Raw genomic sequence first — 10,290 nt, 5'->3', positions numbered from 1 at the left:
CTGGAGAAAAGATTTGCAAAACACAAATTCTACAAAGAATTAATATGTATAAAGAACTCTCAAACTCAACTATAAAAAAAACTGTATTAGAAAATAGAGACAGTAGCTGACATTTCCTGAAGATACACAGATTACAAGTAAATGTGCAAAGATGTTCAATGTCACTAGCCTTCGGGAAATTCACATTAAAACCACAATGAAATGCCATTTACACATGAGTCTGAGTTGATATGCATAGTGACAACACCAAACCCTGGTGAGGATGCAGGTGTGGGTCACAGTACATTGTGGTGGGAATATAAAATGGTACAGCAACTGCAATAGTTTGGCAGTTTCTTATAAAGCTAAGCACTCATAAGTTTCTTATAAAACTAACCAGAGGACCAAGCAAGTACACTCTTGAGCATTTATCCCAAAGAAATGACAATTTATGCTCACATAAATACTTCTAAAGGAATGTTCATTGCACCTTTATTTGTAAGAGCCAAAAAACCTGGAAACAAACCCCTTTCCATCAACAGGAAGAGACATAAGCACTCTGTGGGGCACCCATACCATGGAACACCACTCAGCCATAAAAAGAATCCACTGCTCATACCCACAGCAACTTGGGTGGATTGTCAGAGAATTATGCTGAGTGAAAAGAGTCATTCCCTGAAGGTTATATACTGTCTGATTCCATTGATACAACATTCTTGAAATGACAAAATGATAGAAATGGGGAATACATTAGCGGTTTCCAGGAGTTGAGGGCAGGGGTGTAGTGACTGTGTTGGTGACACACAAACCTACATGTGTGATGAAACAGTCATGAACTAAATACACACACACACACACACACACACACACACACACACACACACACGCAGGAATACAGAATGAAAACCAGGCTGCAGCCAGGCTCCGCTGCCACCTGCTGGCTGACATCTATACCACCCCTCTCTGCTGGGGCCTCTGCAGCATGGCCACCACCAGGCAGTTCAGATGCTCCTTCAAGTGGAGCGGAGGAAAGGGACACCCTTCCAGGTGCTCAGACACATCACCCAGCGCTTCTCCTGGGTCCACACTGAGTGGATAATAGAAATTGTGTGTTAAAAATACACATTATGCAATGAAAACAGTAATATAAACCCATAGGCATTTTCTGACTAGGTTATATAGTTTATTTTAACTGTAATATTAATCAGCATAATTTCAATAGTTGAAAGTCCTTTAAACATGAGTTTGAAAGTCTGAAGCAAGACAAGCACATATCACTGCTATTACTTAACATTGTTCGGAATATTCCAACCAACACTTTTAGAAAGAGAAAGGATTAGAGGTATAAAACATGTCAATGCTGCCTTTACTTTGTAAAATGAACTTTATCTAGAAAAACACTTAATAATTCACTAAGATATCTAGTCCTCTAAATGCTGAAAATTTAATGGTTTTCATATAAAAATGACACAATTATTTTATTTTGCTTACATTCATGAGAACACAATATGGAAATAGCCAGGAATATACAGGGGGGGAAGGATTTAATTTAATTCCACCTTAAATAGATTTTCAAATATATCTGCAAACCAAATAATCAAAGCAATGTGGTCCTGCCACAGTAATTCACAGACAGACCAGTAGAACAGAATAGTGTCTTTCTATGTATCTATGTATGTATCTATCCACATACCTTATTTTTTTTGTTAATCCTCACCTGAGGATATTTTTTCCATTGCTTGTAAGAGAGAGAGAAACCTAAGTGAGAGGCAAATTAGTTGGTTGCCTCCCAAACACACCCCAACTGGGGGCAGGGATCAAACCTGCTACCCAGGTAGGTGCTCGTGATCAGAAATTGAACTCAAGACCCTTTGGAGTGTAGGCCAATGCTCTAAACACTGAGGACAGCAGCCAGGGCTATCCAGGTATCTTTATATTTCTATCTATCTATCTATCTATCTATCTACCTATCTATCTATCTCTTCATTCATACATACACTCATACATCCATCAACCCTGAAAGCTAAATAGGAGATTCACTTAAACCTGGAGCAAAAGGAAGGAATTTAGGTTTTTCCAAGAACAAATGCAGACACTACTTGGAGAAGCAGTGCTCCAAATTATAAAACATTTATTCCATAGAGGCCCTCATTCAAATGAAACAGTTAAACTTAGAAAACACAATTTTATTTAAAATTAGTAAGAAAGTCTCATAGAGATGTCAGAGTTAAATATACATGTATAAATATTGCCTGCTACATGATGCTGCCCACTCTCACATAAAGAACGGCAACTCCTTTCTCACACCAGATATAATATAAGATTCCAGAGGTAGAGTTCTTACAGAGAATATAGGAATCACAGGCTCATGGTGGCCCCCGACCACCTTTGGCAGACAGAAAATAAAGAAAGCAAAACTTATTTCTTCACAAATACGCAGTCCAGTGCAGTGTGCTCCACACAGCTGCCCAATCATCTGCTTGTTTCAAGATCCTTCATTGCTTGGGGCTCCTAGAGGGAGTGGTACTGATGGTGTAGGGCAGTGAATGGCGAACCTATGACGTGTGTCAGAGATGACACGCGAACCCATTTTTTTGGTTGATTTTTCTTTGTTAAATGGCATTTAAATATATAAAATAAATATCAAAACTATAAGTCTTTGTTTTACTATGGTTGCAAATATCAAAAATTTTCTACATGTGATATGGCACTAGAGTTAAGTTAGGGTTTTTCAAAATGCTGACACGCCGAGCTCAAAAGGTTCGCCATCACTGGTGTAGGGGGACCCAATAAAGGCTCAGATATATTTCTTCTCCCAGCAGGAACCTCTCTTCCCGGGTGTGTGGACCTGATATTAAGAGTTCTGTCCCAATTCCCTGCTTGCCAACCCGTCCTACTCTGTATCGAGGAGGAGGAGGGGAAAGGAAGGAAGAAGTAAAGCAATAAGCAGGGACAGGGAGAAGAGCCCTGCAGTGTACATAGATGCCAAAGACTTCTGTTGGGAAATTCTCTGTCCCGCCACCTAGGAATGAACAAAGCTCACTTGGAGTCTGAGTCAGAGGTGCCACCACCTCCGCCACCCCCCCCCACCCCCCCCACCCCCCCGCAGGAAGATGAGCTGGAGCTGCTGGCCTCTTCACCGCTACTGCTGGAGTCTGAGGAGCTGCTTTCTGCCTTTCCCCCATGTTCCTTCTTTTCTTCAGAGCCCCGTGAGGAATGGGAACAGTCCCCATTTGTCTCTGAAGACGCCATCCCAGGAGCCTGTGGCCCTGCTGTTTAAAATAGCCCGAAGCCTTAATGCCAAAGCACTAGCTATGCATTATGGAGATAATGTATCAGATAAGCTTCCTTAAGGAATGAGCTCTATTGCTATTGGCCATGAGTGTAATGTTAATAAATAAACAATATATATTAACTAAGATGTCTTTATTTCTTTTGTGATTTATCACTATGCTTTAATTATGCTCAATTTGTAACAATGAAATTGGGGGTCACCACAACATGAGGAACTCTATTAAAGGGTCGCAGCATTAGAAAGGTTGAGACCACTGGTCTAAGGTTTATTTCTACCTCAATTGCTGGCCCCTACCCAGCCTGGCCCTGGTCCGGGCTTGGGCAGGAGGCAACCAACTGATGTGTTTCTCTCACATCGATTATTTCTGTCTTTCCCTCTCTCCCCCACTCTCTCTAAACATCCATGGGAAAATATCCTCGGGTGAGGATTAAAACAACAAACAAAGATGGGTAACCTGTTCAGAAGGTCAAATCTTCAAAGTGCATGCAAGCAGCTCCTCCTACCGGGTCGGGACTGAATGTTCTTGAGCATCTTCAGGAAGGCCCGCGGGGATGGTGCCTCCACATTCTGGAAGGTGTTCTGGACTCTGCCGAACAGGATGAAGTATTTCGTCTCCAGAGAGATGAACCCGAAGTGGTTCTCATCGAACAGGATGAAGACTCCAGGGAAGCGCCAGGGGTAGCCTGAGCCACATGTGGTAACAGTGTCCACGCCATAGCAACACATCCTGCAGGTTCGGGGGTAGTTCTGGAGTCTAGAGCTCACGCCCACAGGCAGAACAAACGGGACAGGCTGCTCCTCCGAAGCTGCAGCCCCGGACTCCCCGACGCTGGGCTGGGCAGGGCTCTGCCAGCCATGGCCCCCGCTATCCTCAGTTCCATCTTCTTGCTCCAGGATCACCTGCTCGTCAATCTCCAGGACCACGCGGTAGAGCGTGTTGAAGTTGCGGAAGATCTTGCCATCTCCCAGCTGGATGCGGCGCCTGAGGTGGATCTCTAACGTCTGGGTGAAGTCTCCCGTGATCTTCGTGACCCTGGCATACTTCCCATGGAAGCTGAGCATGGCAATCATTAGGCCGAAGCGATGGTATTTGCCTTGGAAGAGGCCTGGCCTGATGAGGTCGTCCGGGTGGCTGGGCGGGAGGTAGAGGCGGCGGTAGGTCAAGCAGTCATACCTCAGTCTGTCCTTCTGCACCAGCACCCGCCCCCAGTCCTCCCTAAGAGGCGCTGGTAAATCCTTAAGGTGGTCTGTCTTGTTGCACTGGGTGCTGAACCTGTTCTTCCCAATCTGAATGTGGCGGCTGTGGGGCCTGCTGTGGCGGCCTTCCATGCACTCCACCGTGGCTGATTTCCTCTCCGTCAGGCGAACTCTGAACGAGGGCTTGAATTGCATTGGGCCATCCACATGGAGGTTAAGGCAAGGCCCATACGTCCAACCAGTAATGAGTAAGCCATCCACCACGACATTCAGCAGTGTTTTATAGCCCTCAGTATCTAGCTGCCACAATCCCAAAATGCCTCTGTATGGGTGGAAGAGCTTCGCATAGACTTCTCGATAAGACATACCCATCATCTCCAGGTTCTGCAAGTTTTCACGAAGGCCAAACTCCTCCCGGCAGCGCCGTCTCCAGATGCTGTCGGTGTGCAGGATGTGGTGGAATTTGGTGCAGGCCAGGGCCAGGCTGGGCAGATCGGTGCCGGGGAGCGAGCCGAAGATCTCCACCAGCACCTCCACCGGCAGGTCCTGCAGAGAGCAGTGCCGGGGCGGCGGGGGGCGGCCTGGGGCTCGCGATTCCTCCACTCCCCGCACAGCAAGGCGCTGCCGCGTCCGCCTCGAGGTGCTTTTCTGCCGGGGCCGGCTTGCCCTGGGGCGCTGCCTTCTCAGCTGGGCCCTGGCACTCCTGACGACACCGCTTGCCTTCTGCTGTAGCCGTCTCAGCTGGGCGCTGGCGCTTCTGAGGACACCGCTTGCCCTCGGCCTTTGCCTTCTCAGCTGGGCCCTGGCACTCCTGACGACACCGCTTGCCTTCTGCTGTAGTCATCTCAGCTGGGCGCTGGCGCTTCTGAGGACACCGCTTGCCTTCTGCTGTAGTCGCCTCAGCTGGGCGCTGGCGCTTCTGAGGACACCGCTTGCCCTTGGCCTTTGCCTTCTCGGCTGGGCGCTGGCACTCCTGACGACACTGACATGCCCGCGAGGAGCCCAAGCCACAGAGGCAAGCGCACTCCTCCATGCCTCCAGGAGTAACAACCACCACAGCGTGGACCAGGGCGCCTCAGCGGGGTTTTAAGTTGGGTCAGTCAACCCTGGAGTCAAGCCAAGGCCCCCAGGGCCTAGCCACGCCCCCTCAGAGAGGAGCCAATTGTAGGACTTTAAACCCATACCATTAACAGTCGCCTCCCTTTCCCAGTGCCCCCTCCCTGTCCTCCTGCCCTAGCCCCAGGCAGTCACTAATCTGCTTTCTGTAGGGATAGGCCTCTAGGGATACTATGAAGGGGGGGGGGGGGGGGGGGGCAGGGACATTTCACAGAAATGCAGTAAAAAAAACAACCACACTTTGGTATATCTACACAATGGAATACTGTACTACACTGCGGTAAAAAAGAAGGAACTCTTGCCATTTGCAACAGCATGGATGGAACTGGAGAGCATTATGCTAAGTGAAATTAGCCAGTCAGAGAAAGATAAATACCACATGATCTCACTCATTTGTGGAATATAGAGAACAACATAGACTGATGAACAGGGACAGATCCAAAGACAGAGAAACAGCGATCAGACTATCAATCCCCAGAGGGAAAGTAGGGGAGCTGGGGGTAAGGGGAAGAGATCAATCAAAGGACTTGTATGCATGCATATAAGCCAAACCAATGGACGTGGACAACAGGGAGATGAGAACATGAGTGGGGGGGGGGGCAGGGGGAGGTTGGGGATTAATGGGGGGATGAGGACACATTTGTAATGCCTTAAACAATAAAGAAATTAAAGATTAAAAAATAATAAAATAAAAAACATCCATGAGAATGTTTAAAAATCGGACCCCTCGTACATTGCTGGTGGAAATGTAAAATAGCGGGGCCACGTTGGAAAACGAGAGTCACCAGAAGGCCCAGAAGTTCCACTTGTAGGTACATATCCAAAAGAAATGGAAACATGTTCACACAAAATAAGTGTACACAATGTTCATAGCGGCGTTATTCATAAGAGCCTCAAACCGGAAACAACCGAAATACTCCTCAACTGGTGAATGGGTAAACAAAATGTGGTATACCCATACACTAGAATATAGCATACATAAAACTTTAAAATGTTATGCTAAGTGAAAGAAGTCAGTCAGAACTAAGATGTCTTTAAATAGAAACACACATAAAACAAGATGATGTACTAACTGATGGATGGGCAAGCTAGGACCAGAGGCTGGAAGGAGACTAGCTCTGCCTTTTGGCCAACAATAATGTTTTAGTACTTGCTAGAACGTAGAATGTTTCTGCTATATTATAGAACATGAAGGGAATTTACTATAAGCATGTAATATCTGTCATTTTGGTCAGAAAGTAATTTGTTTTTAGAATGCAATGAACAATCTATACTTGCAGATAATAAAATGAATGGATTATGCAATAGAAATATGAACAATTTTGTGAAGAGCTTATTTATGGCAAAGAAAATTAAAGAGCAAAGAAACAGGAAAAGATGCTACTCTAATTACCGATGGGAAGAAAGCAATTGTGTTCACAAGAATCATTTTTTAAACATGAGATTGACGACATTTTTGTAATTTGATCAATGTACCCAAGTATCGGATAATTTGTGATTTCTTTTAAGTGGTGGAAAGGGGAAGTAATTGGATTTTTAGGGAGTGTTCCCTGTGGGTCTACTCCCGGGACTATATTGAAGTGTAAATACATTACATTACAGGGGTGAGGAACCTTTTTTCTGCCAAGGGCCATTTGGATATTTGTAACATCATTTGAGGGCCATACGAAATGAAATGAAATTATTGACAATTAGGCTGCTGCAATTTGGTCAAACCTTTAAATTACCCCTATGCCTTGGGAGGGCCAGACCAAATGATTTGGGGGGCCTTATATGGACCTCAGGCAGGACGTTCCCCACCTGTGGATCAGAGGATCACTTTATGAAATGGCTGGCACTCACCAAAAACTCAATAAATATTATTAAATGAATCTTAGATATTGTTGGGCTCGGGGTGGAGATGGAAGCCCCGATAAGAACAGCTGTCAGTCATACTGTCAGCCTCCTGACCCCCTCAGCCTGGCAGGGAAATACAGCAGCCCTGAGAAATACACAACACATGATAAGTACTAAAATACTAGCTATTATTAGCTCTGTACACTTTTTATCTAATTGTACTAAGGCAACAAGACTCTTTCTACTGAAAATAAAGTGCAACAGAAGGCAAAACTCCCAACAGAGAGAGGGTGTTGATGAAATGCAAGGGGATGTGTGCAAACAATGAGAATCCGAAGGTCTTCCCTGAAGAGGGCTACACAGAGGCCACATGAACCATAGAGGGAGTAGGATTTGGAGCCCCAGGATGTGGATTTGAGTCACTTGAGCACTTGCTTGTATAGGTGTTAGTTCCCATTCAAAGAAGGGCTCCTGCCCTGGCCAGTGAGGCTCATTTGCAGCAAAAGCAGGTTCCATTCTGGTCAGGGCACACGCTGGGGTGGAAGGTTCCATACCCCATCAGGGCGTGGCTGGGAGGCAACTGATCAGTGTTTCTCTCTCTCTCTCTCTCATATGCATGTTTCTCGCCACTCCTCTCTCTCCCTTCCTCTCTCTAGTAAAAAAATTGAATAACTTTATTTTGAAAGCAAAGAGGGGCTCCTGCTGGTTGGAAGCCTGGATTGAATAACCGGTACCATCTTTCTGAAACTCGGTGGCATACATTTCAGCCATTTGCCTTTGACCCTATAGAAGCTGGAAAAGGACAGGAGGCAGAGAAGCTTGGTGGGAATTGGTTTCTTTTTCTTTGCTAGGATCTAGAATCTCCAACAGCTAATGTTATTAAAGGCTAAGATCAGGTAGGTAGGATTAAGGCTGAGGAACTGCCCCAAGCCCCCCTGCCCCCATGCCAGAGACCTCTTCACCACTTTATCCCCAGCCCTACCCCACAAGGCAGTGAGTAAAGTCTTAAATAACTTGAGCTGGAATAGGCAGCACTACAGGTTTCCATACTTGGGAGGTGACCTTGAGTCTTTCTCAGGCTCAAAGGAGAAAATCAACCCCACTGGGTGCCCTGGAGGGCTGTGTGCAGTTTGGAGGGCTGGAGGGCATGGAGCTGCCTCTTGGGTGCAGGATAGAACAAAGAAGGGGCTATTACCTTGAGAGTGGTCCTAAATGCCCCACACCCAGGTCACTGCCACATCCCACAACCAGGGCAGATAATGCCCTTAGGTCAGACTGGATTTTAACTAAAAAGCCTTATAGGTGTGGGATCCCTTTGCTTGCTGATGTGAACAAACCTGTTAGGTCGGAGAGAGCCCAGAATTGGATACATGCAGATGTGTGATGAGATAATCGACCCTCCCTGGAATTTCTTACAGATCAGCATGCCAGACACAGATACGGGCTCCTCCCTGAATCCACAACGACCCCCACACAGGTACTGACTCCTTCCTGAATGCCCTGCCAATCCCCTGTGGCAGGAACTTCCTCAACTCAGGCCTCAGGCCCCTCACTAAACCTGTATTAAAGAAGTGCCGCCCCTCCCTGTTGGCGCAAACTCACTGGCCCTGTCTCTGGCGCTTCTGGGTTTCGCCCAAGAACATGGATTAAAACCTCTTTTTCCCTTTCTGATCGGCTCAATTCCCTTTTCCTGCAACACGAACCTAACAAAACCAACCAAAAAAGACATTTTAAGGCAATTGGGAAAATGTGAACATGGACTGAGCATTAGACAAACTTAAAGCACTCTGTGTCTTTATTAAAAGGGATCATGGCACACTGGTTTTTGTCAAAGATAAAAGGTCTTCTTCATGAAAGAGGTCCACAGTAAAATATCCTGGTTTCTGGGATGAAGTTTGTTTTTTTTCATGTTTCTTCAAGGGACTCTGCTGCTTGGCTGGCTGGCTGTGGACCCCACTCTTTTCTTCTTTTCAGTAGGTGAGTCTTCATACTGTTTTCTGCCATTTCCCCTCATACTTTGATTTCTCGCTTTTAAAATTTAAGACAGTTCAGAATCATTCTTATGTGGCTTTTGCTGCAGTGGTTGTCTGTGTTTTACCCACTGGTCCCCAAAACTTCAGGATATCGCTGCCCAGTTTCTTAAAAGACCACTCTAGCAGGACAATCGTGAGCACCTGCTTTATTTCCTTTCCTGTGTGAAATGCCCAGCCTGATTGGCTAGGTACCCTTGAACCAGTAGTATGTTTTCCAGTGTCTTTTCAAGTATAATTGCATCATATATGGATACTCCCATTTTTATTTCCTCTAGTCACCCAAAACTTTTTCCACATCCTCACCATGAAGCAGCAAAAATGGAAAATAACTGCAAAAGCCCTTATCCCACATGCAGTTAATTCCTGTATGTTCTGCATGTAGAAATTGTTAGGTCGGACAGAGCCCAGGGTCGGATACATGCAGACATGTTACCAGATAATGGACTCCCCCTGGCATTTCTAACAGATCAGCATGCCAGACACAGATACTGGCTTCTCTACCACCCCACACAGATACTGACTCCTTCCTGAATACCTTCCTGACCCCCTGCAGCTGAAACTTCCTCAACTGAATACCTCAGCTCATGTCCCCGCCCCTCACCCAACCTCAGTATAAAAAAAGCGCCCCCCTCCCTGTTGGTGTGAATCCACATGCCCTGTCTTTGGGGGTACATGGGTCTCCCCGGGACACAGAAATAAACCTTTTCCTTTCCTTTCTTTTCTGATTCATTGGACTCTCTATTTCTTGCGCCGCCTCCTGAGTCACCTAATCTAACAGAAATCCAAGTAAAAACAACGGGCAAGTTCAATCTGAAAACACAATGAAACAGCATT

General features: G+C 46.0%; 1 pseudogene; it reads right to left on the bottom strand.

Annotated features, from left to right (window-relative positions):
• Positions 1-3,748: 3,748 nt before the first annotated feature.
• LOC139018499 (F-box only protein 31 pseudogene) lies at positions 3,749-5,504 on the bottom strand (annotated as a pseudogene).
• Between the last annotated feature and the right edge of the window lie 4,786 nt (positions 5,505-10,290).

The sequence above is a fragment of the Myotis yumanensis genome, unplaced genomic scaffold, assembly GCF_028538775.1.
Source record: "Myotis yumanensis isolate MYYU_CA2020_CCGP unplaced genomic scaffold, mMyoYum1.0.hap1 SCAF_10, whole genome shotgun sequence".
Taxonomy (NCBI): Eukaryota; Metazoa; Chordata; class Mammalia; order Chiroptera; family Vespertilionidae; genus Myotis; species Myotis yumanensis.
This window is presented reverse-complemented; position numbering and strand designations above follow the sequence as displayed.